Source organism: Protobothrops mucrosquamatus, unplaced genomic scaffold (assembly GCF_001527695.2).
Source record: "Protobothrops mucrosquamatus isolate PMUCROS unplaced genomic scaffold, P.Mucros_1.0 scaffold48, whole genome shotgun sequence".
Taxonomy (NCBI): domain Eukaryota; kingdom Metazoa; phylum Chordata; class Lepidosauria; order Squamata; family Viperidae; genus Protobothrops; species Protobothrops mucrosquamatus.
In genome coordinates, this window is record NW_015386430.1 from 2,440,620 (window position 1) to 2,461,350 (window position 20,731).

The following is a 20,731-nucleotide window of genomic DNA, read 5'->3' on the forward strand; positions in this document are numbered from 1 at the left end:
AAGCCATTTCGCCAGTCCTGCGATAGGGGTGCCTATAAAAGAGACAATGGGATGGAGGGGAATGTCTTTCTTATGAATTTTTGGTAGCCCGTAAAACCTAGCCAGTGCTGTGTCCCCTGGGCGCACTTTCCTGAGGATATCCTCATTCATTTTTTTACTGCGTTTAAAAGTATCTAGTAATTTGTTAACTTTGTTTCTGAGTGTTACTGAGGGATCTTTTTCAATGATTCTATATGCTGTTGTATCGCCAAGAAGCTCTAATGCTTTGGTTATATAAAGTGTTTTATCCATGACTACGGTCACTCTCCCTTTATCTGCAGGGAGTATGGTGATTGTGTTATGCCTCTTGAGCTGTTCTAGGGCTTCCTTTTCTTCTATGGATAAATTGTGATGATATCTATGGTTCATGAGAAGCCCAGTGACTTGTTGTCTTACTGAGTTCTTGGCATCTTCATCTGTCCCCATATGAGATATAGTTGGCTCTAGCGCTGCTATGAAATCTAAGGCGGATGCATCCATGAGGTTATAACCCGTGTCACGTTGTAGTAAGGAAAGTTGTGAGTGAGTTAATGTCTTGGAGGAGAGGTTGCAGACCAATTTATTCAAGAAACTGTTACTTCTCGACTCACATAGTATGTCTGTTTTACGTTGGAGGCGCGTTGCTGTCTGCTGACTGGATCTCTCCGCTGCCATCCGGATATGATGGTTTAAAGCCTGGAAATGGTGTTTTGTTAGGGTCATGTGGCATTGTCTTTGATGGTCTTGGGCCCATACTTTCAAAGTCTCCACTCGTCTGTGTTGGTCATTAATAAGGGCGCGTATTGTCCGACGTTGGAATTGATGGATTGCTTGTTGGCACTCCAAGGAGTCAGCTGTAGGTTTTCTTCTCAATGATTTAGGTGGTAAATTTTCTCGGATGCAAGTATGTAAAAACGCCATTTCACGATAGGCAGCTGAGATACGAAGTGCTAGTTTTTCCCATTTTCTGGCTGTGAGCAATACTGCTCTGTTATAATGGTTAATGATATCTGTAAAAATATGACTCCCGGGTGTATTCATTATGAAATAACTAATTAATTTACGATCACCAGGAGGGTTTAAGTAAAAATACTTTAATTGAAAACCGAGCTTTCGTTGGGAGCTCCCATCTTCAGGGTTAAAAGCCAGTTAAAGGAATGATTTAAATAATGTTCGTTAGTACTTGTGCTCGGTTCTTGGAGCAAGTCCTCAGTCTTGTCTGGTTGGTCTGCATTTCAATTGTTTTTATGGTGTTTGCATCCTGTTTGACTCTACCATTTATTTTGACTTGAATACAAGTAAAAATACGACTCTTGGGAATATCCATTTGTTAAAACAATGATCACCAAGAGAATACTTAAATAAAATTTAATAAATCAACCTAGCTTTCGTCAAAATACAACGACCAAACAACAGTTACGATCAAGGCAGAGGAGCCCTGAGAAGGGCGACGACCAGGAGTTGAGTGTAAAGGAAGGTGATGCCCGATGACAACGGACCGAACAATGGAGCGCTCCCAGTGGGATGGCAGCGAAGAACGCTTTGAGCATATGTGGGAGGAGGGTGATCGGAACAGACAGCAGATGCCTTGGTATGGTGCACGAGAGGGAAGATGGAAAGGTGAACAACATGGGGGGGAGAAGAATCTGTAGTGCACCTCCAAGGGACGAATGGACAGGAGCGAAGTGAACTCGTGATTCAGGGGGATACTGGAGTTAATCCAGATACCCCCCACCCCCACCCCCTAGGTGTAACCGTATGCAGGACGATGAAGGAGTTACACACGGGGGAGGGGGGAAGACCTTGATCCTGAATCCACTTAATTCCGAAGCTGCCGATCGAGTGATGTGTGAGGGAATGTGAGTTAGTAATAAAAGAATGTGTATTAAAGGAGGTAAGCTTGAGTTATACTCTGAACAGCTGGGGCCAATGACGCGCTCTAATAGCCGGAAGCAGACGCCTGATAACAGGACGCTTGATAACGGTATATAAGTCCCCCCTCCTTTTTATTTGCCTTTTAACCCTGATGATGTCATATGTATTTTGACGAAAGCTAGGTTGATTTATTAAATGTTATTTAAGTATTCTCTTGGTGATCATTGTTTTAGATCGGTCTGATTGTGAACACCTTGACATTTTCAACTGCCATGCTGCAGTTTATATATATACACACACACACACACATACATACATACATACATGCATACATACATACATATATGTATATTTGTCAAAGGGAAGGAGAATTTACTGCTTTTTCTTTTCTTTCAGCACCCAGCCATGGTGGATCCTACATGTTAAATGTTAAATTTAATTGACCATTATTATTTTTTTGTACACTATTCTTTTTTGTTGTTGTTAGGGTTGAATGTATGCTTTTGTTTTGTTTCATTTGTTTGTTTTATTGTTTGTATTTTATTCTCTATGATAAAACAATAAATAATAATAAAAAGTACTTCGTTGCTTCATTATTATTACCTTTGTTATATTTTATTATATATTTTCATCCTTTATGTGTTGTGAATGCCAAGAGTCAGCTTTGACTGCAACATATCATTGCCAACTAATGCTCAATAAATAGTTTCTGTACGCCCAATTTTTTATTTAGAGAACTTGATTACTCATTCTACTCTATGACACATATAACTTTCATCTATATTAATGCTCAGCTCTGGCAAGCAGATATGACATTGTAACATTTGGATAATATTAGCCTGAATCTTATAGAAATTTTGTTATAGCTATGTCTTTGCATTATACAAAAAATATTCAACTCATAAATTAAAATGAATATCTTCTCCAGTACAGGAGATGGAGAATCCACCGGTGGGTTTTCATTGGATGCCTGCTCCTGAGACCAAATAGCCAAACTTTGACACGCCCCCTGTTGCTGTGAGATCCAGTCTTATCTTGGTCTCAAGCTCTTGCAGACGTCTCAAGGTTTGGCTCTCAGGATTAGGATTTTAGACATTGCAGGTCAGAGACCCATCGTTGGATTCTCATAGATCCCCTTCCAAATTTCATTCCCCCAGCAACCCTCCCTTAGCCAGCTGGGATCAGCGGGGCCTCAAATCGGCCAATTTGAGGCTTTTCTGAGGGAGGTGTGGGGGGGGGAATAATATCCCCGTCGTATTTTCTTTCTCCAGGGATCTGCGGGGGGAGGAGGGCAATCCTTCCAATTCCCCCATTGTTTTTGCTTCTGGCGCGAGGCTAACACCACTGCTCGGCTCCTTTCAACTTCCCTTCGTAATTTTCGCCCCTCAGGGACGCTGCCAACTGCCGAAAGTCGCGGCCGCCATTTTCAGCAGCTGCCGACATATTGGCACACAGGGAAGCTTTCTACTCGGCTGGGGAGCAAACTCCCCAGCGTTTTTGGGTGATTCTCGTTTAATTGCCTTCCCAGTTAATCAGAATACCTCTGGGCCGTTTTTTTAGAATCGGCAGCAAGTCATGGCCGCCATTTTGACTCGCGGCCGCCATTTTGAGCGGCGGGGGAAGCCTCGAGCAGGGAAACTTCTCCTCAGACGGGGGAAGAATTCCCCAACGATTGAGAAAATTGGATAGTCGTTTGTTCTTGGGGGCAAGTAAAGTCAGCACAACACCAGTCCGTTGGCCTTACTACGGTCAGCCGCGGCCGCCATTTTAAAGGCGCCACGCGGCAAAGGCCTGGTTGCCCTCATCACCCGGCCGGGGGTGGGGCAGCAGTTGTTTTCCCATTGCTGATACAGGCCAGGTCTACCACAGGGTCCTTCACAGGACTTTCTTTCCCTGCCATTCAGGGTACTAGTTTCAGCTGTTTTCCCATTGCTGATACAGGCCAGGTCTACCACAGGGCCCTTCTCAGGACTTCCTTTCCCTGCCATTCAGGGTATTAGTTCAGCATAAAATTACCATACTCAAATTCTCAGACCACCATTTTGATTCAGGACTCCACCTTTTGATTACATTGCCTGTGCCAGGCCTCAATTTCAGGCCCTTACACCCTCATTGGATATCTGGTGCACCCTGACTGGCCACCTAAGGCAGCCGGGCGGAGCCTTTGCGGGCCCCTAACGTGCCTTCGGTCTTCTGATGACTGTGACCTAAACCCAGAGAGATTTTTGTCAGGTCAGGTGGTCAGGGGAGCAGTACTTGATACTAGCTCTGAACATCTTCCCGCCATCAGCTTGCTTGCCAGAGCTCCCCCTCAGGTTTCCTGAGATAGCTCTATCAGTGATGGAGGATTCCACGGCGCCTCAGCTCCTGGGCACCGCGTCCCCGTCATCCGCTCACGGCCGGCACAAATCCTCCGGACAGGAGGCTGCGGGCAAGCTTAAAAGTAAGGCCAAAGCCACTCTGAAGAAGACATCAAAGTTGGTGGAGAAGCAGGCCAGCCGTAGGCACCAGGCTCTGGAAAAAGAATTCACCAGGGCACAAGAACAGGCCAGGCATGAGAGGGATCAATTGGTGGCCCCAGAATTCGACCTTCCCTTGGGTCCATCCACGTCGGCTCAGGGGGTGTGGTCCTTGACTGCCGACCCTGTTGCTCCGACAATCCACCACACGTGTACTGGCCCGCCTTCCTATAGCTCGGTTCCGGAGGCTACATTCACCCCTACAGCAGCAGGGCTCAGGGTTCCAGAGTTAGGAGACTTATTTTCAGACGGCCGTCTGGAAGCTCTGCTTTCTAAGGTCATTGATCGGGCACTTGCGGCTCGTTCTGGGCAGGTGCCTGGGCAGGGGGGCCCTACTCCAGCCATGCCCCCTCCTACTCTGCCAGCAGAGGACCTCTTGATTCAGGACCCTCCGTCTCCTGACCGTTCCTCTCTTAGTGGCTATTCAGCCCACACGGGAGGGGAGCCACCGGAACTCGACTGGTCAGAGGATGAGGTACTGCCTCTGGAACCCTCCTCAGGTGGCCTTTTTAATCAAGCCTTGTTTCTCTCCTTACTTCGCAAGGCAACGGCCACGTCCAATATAGGGTCCGATCAGTTTCCGCAGCCGTAGGCTTCCGCCGAGGCGAGTCCCGACCCCATATTTTTTGCAACTGAAACAACGCAGCATCATGTGCCCTGTCCTCACATATTCCTTACGGGGATAAAGAAGCAGTGGTCTTCCCCTTCTGCCTCCCTCTCTGTTAGTGGGTCGAACAAGAAGCTATATCACACCTCCAAGGATCTAACTGATGCCTTGGAGGTACCTCAGATAGATGAAGCCTGGACTCCTCTGGTGTCTCAGACGGCAGTCTCTGGGGACTTGGCGGAGGCCCTTAAGGCTCTGCTATCCTTTACGCTGGATTGGAAAGCGTTCTGGGTAGTCAGTTGGCGTACCCGGTAGTTCTGCCGGTGCACGCGCAGGAAAAAACAGGCTTGGTGAGAGAATACCGAAGCCGTCGACGTTCGGTCTCAGGGAGGACTCCTGCAATCCTGAGTAGTCCTGAACTCGTTTTACCACCGGCGATGCCTCATGCGCAGTCACGCGACTCTACAGTCGGCTAATTTTGCCTCACGAGCCTTGGCTTCCAACGTTTCGGCCAGGAGGATGTTCTGGCTCAAACATTGGCAGGCCGATGCCAAGGCCAAATGGCGCCTGGCATCCGCTCCATATCAGGGGTCCCATCTATTTGGCGAAGCACTGAACCCTTTCCTTGTGGAAAACAAGGATAAGAGAAAAGTCATGGCTCACGTCACCAAGCGATCCGACAAGTGCCCCACTCCTTATTCCAGGAGGCAGCCCTTTCGGCAAAATCCAGGCTCGGCTGCTGCCCAGCCATTTCGACCTTTCACAACTAGGCAGGATCGCACATATGACCGCCCCTATGACAGGATAGGATTTCGGCCCAGGCAACTGCCCCAGAATAGGCGGCCATTTCGGGGTACGGGACGTCCCTTTAAGAAATCCAAGTGACTCTCAAATCTCCCTTCCCATAGGAGGCAGGCTGTCCCATTTTTTCCATCGGTGGGAGCTCACCACCACGGACAAATGGGTATTGCAGACAGTACAACAAGGTCTGTCCCTAGAGTTCCTGGCAATCCCGCCAGGTCACTTCATATCTTGCCCCACATCTCGCAATCCAATCAAGCGGGGACTTATGCAGGAGGCCATTCGCCATCTCATAGACATTCAGGCCATAGAACCGGTACCGTCGGGTCACGAAGGAGGGGGATTCTACTCCATCCTCTTTGTGGTTCCCAAAACATCGGGGGGATGGAGGGCGATTCTGGACTTGAAAAGTCTGAATCGTTACATTGCATACAAAAAATTCAAAATGCAATTGCTCCAGTCCATTCTGGGGGGCATCAGACAGGGAGACTTCCTCGCGTCGATAGACCTCTCAGAAGCGTACCTCCACATCCCCATCTTTCCAGACCACAGGCGGTTCCTCAGGATCTGTTACAAGGGTCAGCATTTCCAGTACAAGGCTCTTCCATTCGGCCTCTCCTCGGCACCCAGGGTGTTCACCAAGATCCTGGCTGTGCTGGCCGCCCACCTCCGGAAGGTACCGGTACGCATCCAGTGTTACCTGGACGACATTCTGATTCAGGCGTCCTCCTTCCGGGCGGCTCAGACAGACCTCGGCCTAACTATTCAGGTCCTTCAACAGCACGGGTTCTTGGTGAACTTCCAGAAAAGCCAGACGGTTCCCTCATCCAGGCTTCTGCACCTGGGAGCCATCATAGACACCGCGAACTGCGTGGTCTATCTCTCCCAGGAGCGGGTGGACAGCATCAGGGACCTAGCTCGCAGGGTGTACCGGGAACGGGTAGTGACGTTGGTCTTGTTGTCCCAACTCTTAGGGAAGATGGTCTCCTGCATAGCCATTGTCCCCTGGGCCAGGCTCCACTTATGGGAACTACAATGGTTCCTTTTACCGTTCCAGCGATTGAACGTCAGCGCATCCAACCGACGGGTGAAGCTCCCATTGCACGCCCGGAGGTCCCTACGCTGGTGGTTCTCGTGAGCGGTGACCAAGGGGTCACCTTTCAAGGGGCCGGACCGTCTTACCATCACGACAGATGCCAGCCTGTTCGGCTGGGGTGCCCATTTACAGTCTCAGTTTGCGCAGGGCCGTTGGTCAAGCGCAGACTTGAGACACAACATCAATTGGCTGGAACTCAGGGCCATCCACCTAGCCCTCCGTCAGTTCAGCCACTACATCAAGGGTCGTCACGTATTGGTCCTCACGGACAACGTGGCGTCCAAAGCCCATGTAAACAAGCAAGGGGGTGCCAGGTCCAGGTCCCTCATGACCGAGGCCCGGCTACTGGGGTCCTGGGCGGAGACCAACCTGGCTTCCCTCAGGGCCGAGCATATCTCTGGGGACAGGAACCAACAGGCAGACTTCTTGAGTCGAGCCACGATAGATCCCTCGGGGTGGGGTCTGAATCCGGTCCTGTTCTCAGAGATAACACGCTGATTCGGCCTTCCGGTCCTCGATCTGTTCGCGTCACCGAGCAATGCACACCTCCCCAGGTTCTTCTCCCGATATTATCACCCGGGGGCGGAGGGGACGGACGCCTTAAGGTCTCCGTGGCCGAAGGGCTTACTCTACGCCTTCCCTCCCCTACCGCTCATTCCGGCGACCATACGCAGGCTGCTACTGGAGAGGGCGGAGTTGGTTCTGGTGGCTCCATACTGGCCTCGGAGGCCTTGGTTCGCCGACCTAATGAGCCTTTCCGTCCATTCCCCATGGCAGATTCCCCCGAATCACGTGTCGCTACAACAGGGGGGCCTTCAACATCCGGACCCTCAGTGGCTTCAGTTAGCCATATGGCGCTTGAGCACCGCATCATGACTCAGGAGCGTTTTTCCCCGCGAGCAATCTCCTTGATCCAGGCTGCTCGTTGACCCGCCACCAATCGCATTTACGATTCCACATGGAAAAGTTTTTGCAATTGGTGTGGCAGACAACAACTGGATATGTACAATCTCACCATTCCTCAGATTGTTGACTATCTTCTGGAGGGTTTGGACAGAGGATTGGCTCCTGCCACCATTCGTAGACAGGTGGCAGCCCTATCTACGTTGCTGTCTTGTGCCAATTCGGGTCCCTTAGCTCAACATCCTAGGATCCGTGCCTTTCTTAAAGGCGCATCCAACTCCCGACCCCCCGTGGTGCACCGATACCCTTCCTGGGAGCTCCCTCGGTACTTCGGGCGCTCGTCAAACCCCCCTTTGAACCCATTAACACGGTACCATTGTGGGTTTTGTCTCTTAAGGTCGCGTTCCTTGTAGCTATCACGTCTGCCAGACGTATCTCGGAACTAGCTGCCCTTTCAATTAGGGAGGATCTCTGCGTTTTCCATCAGGACCGTGTGGTCCTTCGCTTAGATCCTACCTTTGTACCTAAAGTCAACTCAATTTTTCACAGGACTCAGGAGATCATTTTACCAAATTTCTCTCCCAATCCTTCTCACGATCTGGAACGTCAGTGGCGCACTCTAGACGTTCGCAGGGCACTAAAGCGCTACATCAAACGCACAGCACCCTTTAGGAAGTCTGAGGCCCTTTTCATCTCGTTTCGTCCGTCCTCTCTAGGACAGAGGGTGTCCACCTCCACCATTGGCAGGTGGATTAGGGCCTGCATCGCGGAGGCGTATAAGTCCTCCTCCCTGCCGGTTCCAGATCGTATCACGGCGCACTCCACTCGCAGCGCTGCAACATCTGCGGCGTGGGCCACTCAGACCTCCATCGAGGAAGTTTGCAGAGCTGCGACATGGTCTTCACCTTCCCCATTCGTGCGCCATTATAAAATTGACCGCTTCACCTCGGCTGACGCCTCCTTCGGTAGGAGGGTGCTCCAGCAGGTGATTGCGGGGACTGCGGATTCGGCCTTACCTGATTCCCACCCGTTGGGACAGTGAGGCTTTGGTATGTCCCACCGGTGGATTCTCCATCTCCTGTACTGGAGAAGGGGCGTTGTCTTACCTGAACGCCTTTTCTCAGTACGGAGATGGAGAATCCACACCCACCCTTAGGTCAGTCAGGCCGTTATTAGGGGTAGGAGAGCCAATACCTAGTACATCATTAGCCACTTTCGCCCTCAATAAGACTGGATCTCACAGCAACAGGGGGCGTGTCAAAGTTTGGCTACTTGGTCTCAGGAGCAGGCATCCAATGAAAACCCACCGGTGGATTCTCCATCTCCGTACTGAGAAAAGGCGTTCAGGTAAGACAACGCCCCTTATCTTTCTTAATGAAACCTTTGGATAGAAAATTATGTCTAAGTTAAAATAATTACAGACAATACAATCAGCAGATGTTGCTTCTACCAAAAGAGTTATTTTTAATTAAAAATTAATCCACTGTTGCCACTACCATCATCAAAAGAACAAGATGAGACAGGAAGAAAAATAATCTCTGATTATTGTTAAAATAAAAGTGGGAAAAAAGAGTTCTTTTTAAGATACAGGAGTAAATGATGATGATGATGATGATGATGATGATGATGATGATAAAGTTGGAAGGGACCTCGGAGGTCATCTAGTCTAACCTGCTCAGGCAGGAAACCCTATACCATTTCGGACAAATGGCTGTCCAGTTTCTTCTTAAAAACTTCCAGTGTTGGCGCATTCACCGCTTCTGGAGGCAGGTTGTTCCACTGATTAATTGTTCTCACTGTCAGGAAGTTTCTCCTTAGTTCTAGGTTGCTTCTCTCTTTGGTCAGTTTCCACCCGTTGCTTCTTGTCCTGCCTTCAGACGCTTTGGAGAATAGCCTGACTCCCTCTTCTTTGTGGCAGCCCCTAAGATATTGGAACACTGCTATCATGTCCCCCCTCGTCCTTCTCTTCGTTAAACTAGACATACCCAATTCCAGCAACTGTTCCTTATATGTTTTAGCCTCCAGTCCCCTAATCATCTTTGTTGCTCTTCTCTGTACTCTTTCTAGAGTCTCAACATCTTTTTTACATCGTGGTGACCAAAACTGGATGCAGTATTCCAAGTNCCAAGTGTGGCCTTACCAAGGCATTGTAAAGTGGTATTAATACTTCACGTGATCTTGATTCTATCCCTCTGTTAATGCAGCCTAGCACTGTGTTGGCTTTTTTGGCAGCTGCAGCACACTGCTGGCTCATATTTAAATGATTGTCCACTAGGACTCCGAGGTCCCTCTCGCAGTTACTACTATTGAGCAAGGTACCCCTATACTATACCTGTACATTTGGTTTTTCTTGCCTAAATGTAGAACCTTACTTTTTTCACCATTGAATTTCATTTTGTTAGATAGCGCCCAGTGTTCAAGTCTGTCCAGATCCTCCTGTATCCTAAGCCTGTCTTCTGGAGTGTTGCCTATTTCTGCCAGCTTGGTGTCGTCTGCAAATTTGATGAGTTCCCCATCTATCCCCTCGTCCAGATCGTTGATGAAGATGTTGAAGAGCACTGGGCCCAGAACAGAGCCTTGGGGCACCCCACTACACACTTCTCTCCATGTAGATGCGGTTCCATTGAGGACCACACGCTGAGTACGGCCGGTCAGCCAGCTACGGATCCATCTGGTGGTGATGCTGTCTAACCCGCATTTTTCTGTCTTATCAAGTAGTAGGTTGTGATCTACTTTGTCAAATGCCTTACTGAAGTCCAAGTAAATTATATCCACAGCATTCCTCTGGTCCACTAATTTTGCCACCTGGTCAAAGAATGCAATAAGATTTGTCTGGCATGATCTGTTTTTGACAAACCCGTGTTGGCTTTTAGTAATGACTTTGTTTGCCTGTAGGTGTTCGCTGATTCGTTGTTTGATTATCTTTTCCAGAATCTTCCCAGGTATTGAGGTCAGGCTGATAGGTCTGTAAAGATAGCTATAGATAGATAGATAGATAGATAGATAGACAGACAGACAGACAGACAGACAGACAGACAGACAGACAGACAGACAGACAGATAACCTTTATTGTCATTGTTATTTTTTACTGTGGACACAATGGCACACATTAAAAATGAAATTTAGTAGCTTGCTCTCAAAGTGTACACATACATAACATACATTTAAACATACTATATACAACATGTATAGACCTACACCCTTACACATAAATAACATAAATATTAATCACTGTCCATTCTTGAATACATAATGGAAGGAGGAAGCTTTAGAATTCACAAGGATAATACTACATGGAACAAAACTGTGACTGAATCTGGATGTTTTGCTTCGGATACCATGAAGTCTCCTCCCAGAAGGTAACAAAGAAAACAGGTTGTTAAGAGGATGTCTGTTAAGACAATCTTGCAAATCCTGCTCAAACAATAAGTAAAGCACTGTATAGCCAGTAGGTGGCACTGGGAGTATTCAGAAAGATTAGACTGGTACATAAAAATGCTTTTCCACTTGCACTATCAAGTATATAAAATTATGTAACTATAATAATTCAATTATATCAAATTATATTTCAGAAAGCTGGTCTGCTCCACAGATTTATTAAATGACTGAAAATAATTTCAGTTTAATTTATGGATGTCTCATGGTTTAATATTTTTTCACAATATAAACGTATTAATAGAATAACTTTATATTAAGTTGCTGGAGAATTGGGACTTCTTGATGATGCTCTCTATTCAATTATGTCTGATTCTCAGCAATTCTATGGACCAACTCTACATTTTCCAATCTTGTACATCCTCTTTCAGTTGTTTTATGCTGTGACTTGTCAGTTCCAATGGTGTAGCCACCATGTACTTTGGCAGTCTCATTAACCATGGGTAATTTTTTCCCCACTGCCTCTAAATCAGAGAACTTAGGAATAGAGTAAAACAATGGATTTCTTCAAAAGAAAAAGTGATATATCAATTAATCAGTTTTTTTAAAAAATAACTCAGTAGCCATTGGTTTGAACAGGGCCAATTGCAATAAGTGAATCTGCATATTGGAAAATACCATATATATACAAAAGCATCAATATGGATACTTTTAAAAGCATCAGATCTGTATTTGTAAAATCCCAAACATAGTTCTATTAGAAACTGAAGCTATAGAGAATGGATTGGTAAAACTCAGGAACCAGAAAGTAGGCAGGCTACAATTTTATGAAGCCTAATCAAGTCTTTAGTTGAAAGTTAAACATACTGCTATGGTGCAAGTGATGAGAAGGAAAACATGGTAGAATAAGAAATTTGGGGTTTCAAGGTCTGGGGAGGAGAGGGTATCAAAATAGCAATTGGAAAAGTAGGTTCTGAAAGCTCTGCCCTTCCTTCCCCCCATATCCAAAATTTTTCATTACTAATCTCTTGTCACTTTGAATTATTGTCTAATTATCAAGTGTCTCTTTGCTGTGCACTCATGACTATTTTGGCTGCAGCTATAGGAAAGCCTAAAAAGTTGCTGTTGCAAACATATCTGCCTGCATAATGACTGTCCTCATATTCCAAAGCACTTGTAAAGTCTCACATGGGCTGCTTAATTAGACAGTTTAGCTTTTTTTTTTAACAGCACCAGACTTCTCTTTAAGATAGATCTAGAGAGTTCTAGTCTGTGTTGCACTAAAGGTCAATTTTAAACTGGAGAAGAGAGCAAGGCTCTGCCTACCGTATATTATTAATTCTGTCACTAATGACTACTACAGACGTCTACTACTGCCAATACAGGTAATCCTTAACTTACAACTGTAATGGAGTGTGCCCATTATGGTTGTAAGTCATGACAGTCATAAAACAGGTCACCCATTGACTGATCTGATTTTACAATCTCTGTGCAGCAGTCACAAAGTAAACACTCCAGTCGTTAAGTGAAGTAATTATTCATTATGGACCAGTTTTACCAAAACCCCAGAAGTAAATTGGTTTTCAAAAAAATATTGCTTTTGGGACACTTCAACCAGCCATAAATGCGGGCCAGTTGCCAAGCATCCAAAATATGGTCATATGACTGCTGGGGAAAGCTGTCATACCCTTGAACGATTGCTAAGTGACTAGTTTTAGGTCAAGGAGGTCTGGTGTGACCATAATTTTCTTGCTTTTATTGGTGTGAAAATGGCATCATTCTGACTACTATATGAGCTACTTTCTGGAGAGATGGCTATAACTACTTGCTGCCAGCACTGTCGTTCTCTTGCAGCAATACTTGAGATTGAAACGTGCTCAGTATTAGATGCTACTTCCCATTTCATCCTGAAACTCTCCTCCATACCTGTGATCTGTCAGCTAGGCTATTTTAGATATTTCAAAAGAGTGATGGACATTTGTTCAGAAATAACTTGACCAAAAGATCAAGACCTGGAGTTTTTTCAGTTAAAAAAATTTATTTGGCTAAGCCAGTCATTCTAAGCACCTGCCCACATATGCTAATCCTCGCTTCGCAAATTAAAAATAATGGTGATGGTCATTTTTCTTGATCACAGGAAATATTCAAGAAGGGGAAGAAGTAAAATCAGAGGAATCTACCAATAGCTTTCTGTAATTTGAGCCAATTTAAAATATTAAGGAAAGCACCACTTCTGACCTTATTAATGAAACAGAAAAGGAATCAGCAGTAAAAACAGCACACTTTATGCTAACAAAATACATAGGTAAGTGTAATAAAACTAAGCTTCTATAGGCCTTAAGTAATATTCATTATCTTTCACCAGTGGCTGTAATTTGATAGTTGCATTAAAATGTTATCGTCCAGTCCATGAAACAGCACAAAAATATGTTAGCATAAAGTGTGCTGTTTTTACTGCTGATTCATGGACTGGACGATAACATTTTAATGCAACTATCAAATTACAGCCACTGGTGAAAGATAATGAATATTACTTAAGGCCTATAGAAGCTTAGTTTTATTACACTTACCTATGTATTTTGTTAGGTTCACTACTACATAGGACATAGAATTCTGGATTAACAAAACTTTTGTTCTGATTTGAGATAGCCACTGTGTCAAGAGTAATTCGCTCTTTCATCTGCAGGCAATTTATTCCAACATTTGTGCAGATAGCCCAACCTATCACAAACTTGTTAAAAGCGGGGAGGGGAACAAACCCAGACCAAGTCAATGCTTGAACTTGACTGCTGAGTTCAGGTGGCTTTTGAGAAGCTAAAGAGACTCCTTTGCTGCTGAACCAATCTTGAGACACCCAAACCCAGGGGAGCCATATGTGATCCAGTCACACTAGTGATGTCGCAGTGGGAGCAGTTTTATTGCAGAGGAATGAAAGGAGAGAGCTGCAACCTTGCACCTATACATCTTGGAAACTATCTGACACTGAGAGGCCGTGGGCCTTCTGGGAGAAGGAGGCTTACGCTGTCCTCTGGGCCCTCCTCACCTGGAGGCAGTTCTTAGAGGACAGTAAAATCATTTCAAAGTTTGGACCAACCACAAAACCTAGTAGCACTGAAGTCCCCAAGGAAATTTTCCCCTAAGCAGATCCGATGGGCTCAATACTTCAACCCGTTCAAATTTACCCTACATTATTTGTTGGGGGGGGAGACTTCTTAGCAGATTCCCTCTCATGCATGCCTAATATAAGAGCACTTAGGGAAGAGATAGTTAATTCTATTGTCCCATCTAAGCAACTTGTGGCACCGGCACATAGGAAACAGCCATAGAAAGACCCACTTGATCAGGAGGAGTTTCTCTGATCCAGCAACTAGGGGAAGCCCTGGGAGAGGATGAATGGTTCCAAAAGCATGAGAGAGACTTGATGCTGAAACAAGGATTAGTGTGGAAAGGGAGTAAGGTCTACATTCCAGCCAGCCAGAGACCCATGGTCCTATAAAGGAGTCATGATGCAAAGCCAGTGGGGCACTTTGGGTTTGTGAAGACCTTGCACCTTATAAAGAGACAAATTTGGTGGCCAAAGATGAAGAAAGGCATAGAATCCTATGTAGTTGCCCTGTAAGTGCTACTATGAAGCACTTGTCAGGGAAGATTCCTGGACTGCTGCAGCTGATAGTCAGCCCGAGCCTGTCATGGCAGGAAATAACCATGGACTTCATAGTTAAGCTGCCAGATAGTAGCAGGAACACTGTAATATGGACTGTTGACCTCTTCTTTATGCAGGCAATTTCATACCGTGCCCAAGACTCCCTGCTAGCTTCTCCATTGACTTTGCTTGTGGGAAGCCAACAGAGAACATTGGAATTCTGCATCTTAATGTTGTCAAAGTTCAGAATACTGTTGTAAGGAATTTTAATGAATTTTAATTTTAATGAAATTGTGGAATTTACTGAATGATTTTACCCATTGACCCTCTTGCATTCTCTATTTAAATAGCTTTAAAAGAAAATTATAAATGTCAGTGAATCATGATACTAGGTCATGAAACAATTCTTACTTCCTATTCCATTGGTCTTTTTTTTAATCCTATAGAATGTGGGCACTATAAAATGTGAAGTGAACTCTTCAATCACAGTCATAATTAAGACTGTCCTCACGAAAACATTGCACCTCAGACATCAAATGTTCATGAGTATATGGAAGATGAGAATATTCAGGAATATGAAGAATAAGCTCACTAAATAAACAACCAAGTCAAAAACTGCATTTTTATTAGCCTGCAGGGCCCCAGATTGTAGAAGAAATATTGTAAAATTCCTGGAAGTGCTTTTGAAGTGTTGGAGGGAAATTAAATAAGTGTTTAACTATTTTTTCTTATTTATTCTAGGGAAGCATTGGGAGGGAATTACAGAGGGGAGGTACAAGTCTTGTATCTTGCAAATGATTTAAACCCCAAATATGAAGTGCAAAGTTTAAATAATATATACTGTACCTACAGTATTATATTTAAAAATCCCAATATTTTACTGAAAGAAAATGAATATCCACACATTTGCATATGCACAATTTGATGATATATAATTATTTTAAGCTGTTTATAAATTGTTTTAAGGTGTTTACAAATCATTTTAGTACTTCAAATAACAGATAATGTTGAGATATTTTGGCAGAAATAAATATATTGCACTTAAAAAAAATGTTTTTGTTGGGTGTTACTTTCTAATTTATGTTCTTGACTCCTTTTTCATAAAACATCCATCTTACTTCAATATACATACAGACATACATCATTATGTGGTGAATGTGCTCACACAATTAATTAAAACAATTTAACACAGCAATCAAGAGACTGGAAGTACATTCTGATAAGAGAGACTATCTCCAGTTTTCATACACTGAAAATCTTTCCTCATATTTCTGGTGCTATAAGAAACTAGATGATAATTTAAAATATGTCAGAGATAAAATACAGCAATCTGTATTTTGTGTCTAAATTCCTTTAAAAGAAGTTATGAATAAACACATTTATTGATTTAAATCATTGCTTAGTATAAAAAAGTCAAACCCTGACACTTTTAACCAAATCTGAAAATAATTTTATTACTATCAAAATACATATTTTCCCCACTTAAAGGGGAAAATACCAAAATCATATTTCTGCTACAAATAAGTAACAAAAATCAAAGAATCTGACTTTACTATAAGAGCAAGCTGCAATAATTAAAAAAAACTGTTTTTAAACATATTAATCTTAATTCAACATTTCCAGTGTTGTCTATACAGATACCTATACAGATCCTGGTTCAGCAATGGATTCTAATGGATTAAATTGGGAAAATATTCAGCACACAGAATGTGAGGAAAACACATAGAGCATTATGTAACAAAAAGACAACTCATCTCTACATTCCAAAATTGCAAAATTGCCTAAAGCAAATTTGAACAATATTTAATTTTTATCTAGCCTAAAATTAGCATAAATTAAGTACAATACAGTTATTTCATTTTAAACAGATTCACCAATATGGCTTTCTATTGTCTTCAGTCATTGAATTCCTGTTACCATTTCCACAGATTTCCAAACAACTCAAACACAGCAATGTTCAATCCACAGCAAAATCATTTAATTCATCATCTTTTATAGCAGCCAGAGAGCAACAATAGAATTGGACAAAAACTTTGTAAGAATGGAGTCAATCTATGAGATGCTAATCTTATTCGGTCAAAACTCAAATTTTTAAAAATTATTTATTCTGCCAAAGATAAGGGGAAAGCATTTTAAAAATTATGAATAGTGTAATTAGAATTAAAACTTACTCCAAAGCCAGTAACTCCTCATGGACAAAATGGCTAAAAATCATAAGGTGCATAATACATCACTGAAGAGATAGAGAAAAATGTTGGACCTTTTTTGTTATTTTGAAGAGCATAATTAAATAGGGAAGAATTAAGTCTAATATAATTTACCTATATTTCAATTTTTGTCACCAAACAATTGTGCTGGCATTAATAGGTGTTTTGCTCCTGAATTTCAGAGACATTATCTTTGAACTCTCAAAATGGAGCTTGGAAGTATGGGTTGCCTATTCTTCCTATACTAAAGATTTCAGAAAAAAATGTAGTAGAAGTGTGAGTCAGGAATTCCATTCCTATCAGCTTGAGTTCCCACCCCAACTCTGGTTTTTGGGCTAGAAGATTTGAGATACAAATGGAGCATCAAACACCTGATGGGAAGAAAGCTTTCATTTAAGAAGCTATATTGGCCTTTGATACTCTTCAATTTAAAATATTAAAATTCTAATGTAAAGGAATATAAAGGAAACCTAAAATAATGACCTTAACTTCCAGCTTTCTGTAAAATTATTGTCTAGAAATATCTATCAGTGAGAAAGAGACCTTCTATTCTATTAAACTGGCAATAATGGATCTAATTGGAGATCATCTTTTTGTGAGTATTAATCTTTGTTTTTCTCTTTGGTAGAGCTCTTTTTCATTCTTGCCTTAATAATCCTGTTTGCATTTTAAAAAGGCCCAGAATTGCAGTTGGGTGCTAGCAATCTTTTTTTCAGAGTATAATATCAAAATGAGCAGGTGACTTCTCCCCTAAAATTAGAGCTGGCCTCAAAGGGCATTTCTGTCTAAATTTGTGGGCAAGGAAATTGGGTAGACAATTTCCTCACAGCAGAAGGAGAAATGTTTGAACCACTTTCTCCAATCATTATCATCCCTAAAATGTAGATTTGTCACATCTCAGACTTGTTGGGTTGGATAGCTGACACCAAAAAGAGAACAAACATATCCTCTGATTTTCCCTGCCCCTTCCACAGGATTAGTTTACATTCTGTCCGTTAAGAGAGGCATGATGGTAAGTCAGGCTTCCAGCCAAAATCAAAGAATAGGAGACAAGAATGGAATGGAATGTTCCTCCCAAAGTGAAGGGAAACCTTCACTTGAAGGTTTGAAATTTGGAACTGCTTGTTATGAGTTGCTTCCAGATTATAGGCAATGACATCACGTGCAGGCTATTTTGCACCAGAAACAGAATAGCCCCCATGTGTAACAGCCCTCAGGAGCACTTCTGCTGCAAAAGCCCAGTGGGAAGGAATTACTCCTGATGTCTTCCTTTATGCTTTAATTGAAGACTGAGAATTGAGGAAGACTGCAGACCATCAAAAAGTTGATAAATATGAAGTATAACTAAGAGCAATTCCATACTGCAACCTACGTTGCTTGTATCCCATAGATTGCAATAAATTGGCAATAGGGCCTAGTTAGTGTTCACTCTGGACAATGATTACCACAAACATCTGATATTTGTTCCCCTGCCTTCCATCAATGAAGGGACAGCAAGTTTTCAGAGACTGGGCTTTGTCCCCTCTTTATTAATCTTTGTGCCATTATTGTCCTCTCCAGATACTTATACACATGAATTCCTTCATTTCCACTTCCCACATCATCTCTTTTGATATTGAATTTTCTCCTTTTTTCCCTTTTCTCTTGTGGTACTATTTTAGTCTGATACTACAATAATTAAGGCAATAGGAATAAGATTTTCTTTTGTTCATATATTCCTCTGTAGGTCAATGGAAACTTTGCAGCAAGAAAGAACTAGGTGTTCATTTTACAAAAAAATATATCTTATATTGCAACTTTAAGATGTTAAAAAATAAGGAAAGGAAAGCTTTGCAAAGATTGTAAAGCAAGGAAAACAGAAATCAAAAGGGCACTTACTAAATAACATAAGGGTTGGATGGAATATGACTATTTAAGATTCAGAATCGTTCATTGCTTTATCAGGCCATTACTGGATCAACCACAAGATTTTTTTTTTTAAAGCAGAGAACATAACAGCTTAGCAGAAAATGGCTGCCTAGGTAAGTGATTAGATGCTGAAGAGGAGGGGACATGCCAGGCACTACACCCAATTGAAGTTGGGTCTGCTACTAGAACGGAATGCGGTACTTCTAAAGAGTTTAAGTCAAATTGGAAAACAGTAGTTTGAATCAAAGCTGGAAATATATTTGTAAGGGGTTGGGAGTAGAAATGCTACCCATTCCTGCACTCAGAAAGCAATGATTGCCCATACTGGTGATGACAAATGCAGATCTGCTCTAAGTAACTATAAGAACAGCTTGTGAGAATTTCAATTTTTATTCTTTGAAAGAAACTTCAGGGAGTTCATTGAACTGAATGAGTGCAGTATGGGTAAAAAAGAAGCTACTGTAAGATTAATCTAGTCTATACCAGTTAAAATATTCAGTTAGAAGTCTTGCTTCTAGATTTGTCTGCCCTGCTTTGCAATCCCTTTGCATTGCTATAATTTTCTGATAGAAATTTAACAGTATGTAATGTTTTGATTTGCTAAATAAGTGAAAAGATTCAGGGTAAAATATGAAGTTATTTTATGTTCAGATTTTCTTTAAGAGATTTAAATCTTGTTCCATTCCAGAAAGCCAATGTTTAAATTGCTTCAATCCAAGATTTTCCAAGAAATGTTTCCCAGCTAAGTATCATTTTATGTGCATATGTACAGTATTTATGTCGATGCACTTTAGCAGTGCTGAGTTTGAACTAAAATAACTTTGAACTTTGAAGGGTTTTTTTGTTTGTTTTAGCTTTGTCACCAATAAGTATATTCAATGTCTGGAGCACTGATTGGGCATAATGCACCGGAGAAAAATTATGTACAAATATTTTGATTCTAAAAAGATTAATACATGCATACATGCTCTATTTTTGCAAAAGTGCATGCTGCACTTGCACAACTTTCATTCACTGCACCAAACTGTCAGAAATAGCCAACACTCCAGAAGACAAACTCAGGATCCAAAAACATCTTGACAAACTTGAACAATGGGCCCTATCCAACAAAATGAGTTTCAATGTGGAGAAAAGCAAAGTTCTACAGACCTACACTTAGGCAGGAAAAACCAAAGGCACAAATACAGATTGGGCGAGACCCGGCTTAAAAACAGTAATTGTGAGAGGGACCTTGAAGTCCTAGTGGACGATCACTTGATTATGAGCCAGCAGTGTGCAGCAGCAACCAAAAAAGCTAATACAATCCTGGGTTGTATAAACAGAGGCATAGAATCAAGATCACGCGAAGTACTAGTACCGCTTTACAAAGCCCTAATAAGACCATACCTGGAATACTGCAGCCAATTCTGGTCACCATATCACAAAAAAGATGTTGAGAATTTGGGGGGGGGGGAATCAAAAAAGAGCAACTAGGATGATCAAAGGCCTGGAGCTAACACATACAAAGAATGGCTGTGGGACTTGGGTTTGGCTAGTCTAAAGAAAAGAAGAAATAGGAGAGACATGACAGCCGTGTTTCAGTATCTGAGGGGCTGCCACAAGGCAGAAGGGGTCAGGTTGTTCACCAGAGCACCAGAGGGAAGGACAAGAAACAACGGTTGGAAACTGATCAAGGAGAGAAGCAACCTGGATCTAGGGAGAAAGTTCCTGACAGTGAGGACAATCAACCAGTGGAACAGCTACCCCCAGAAATCATGGGTGCCCCATCACTGGAGATCT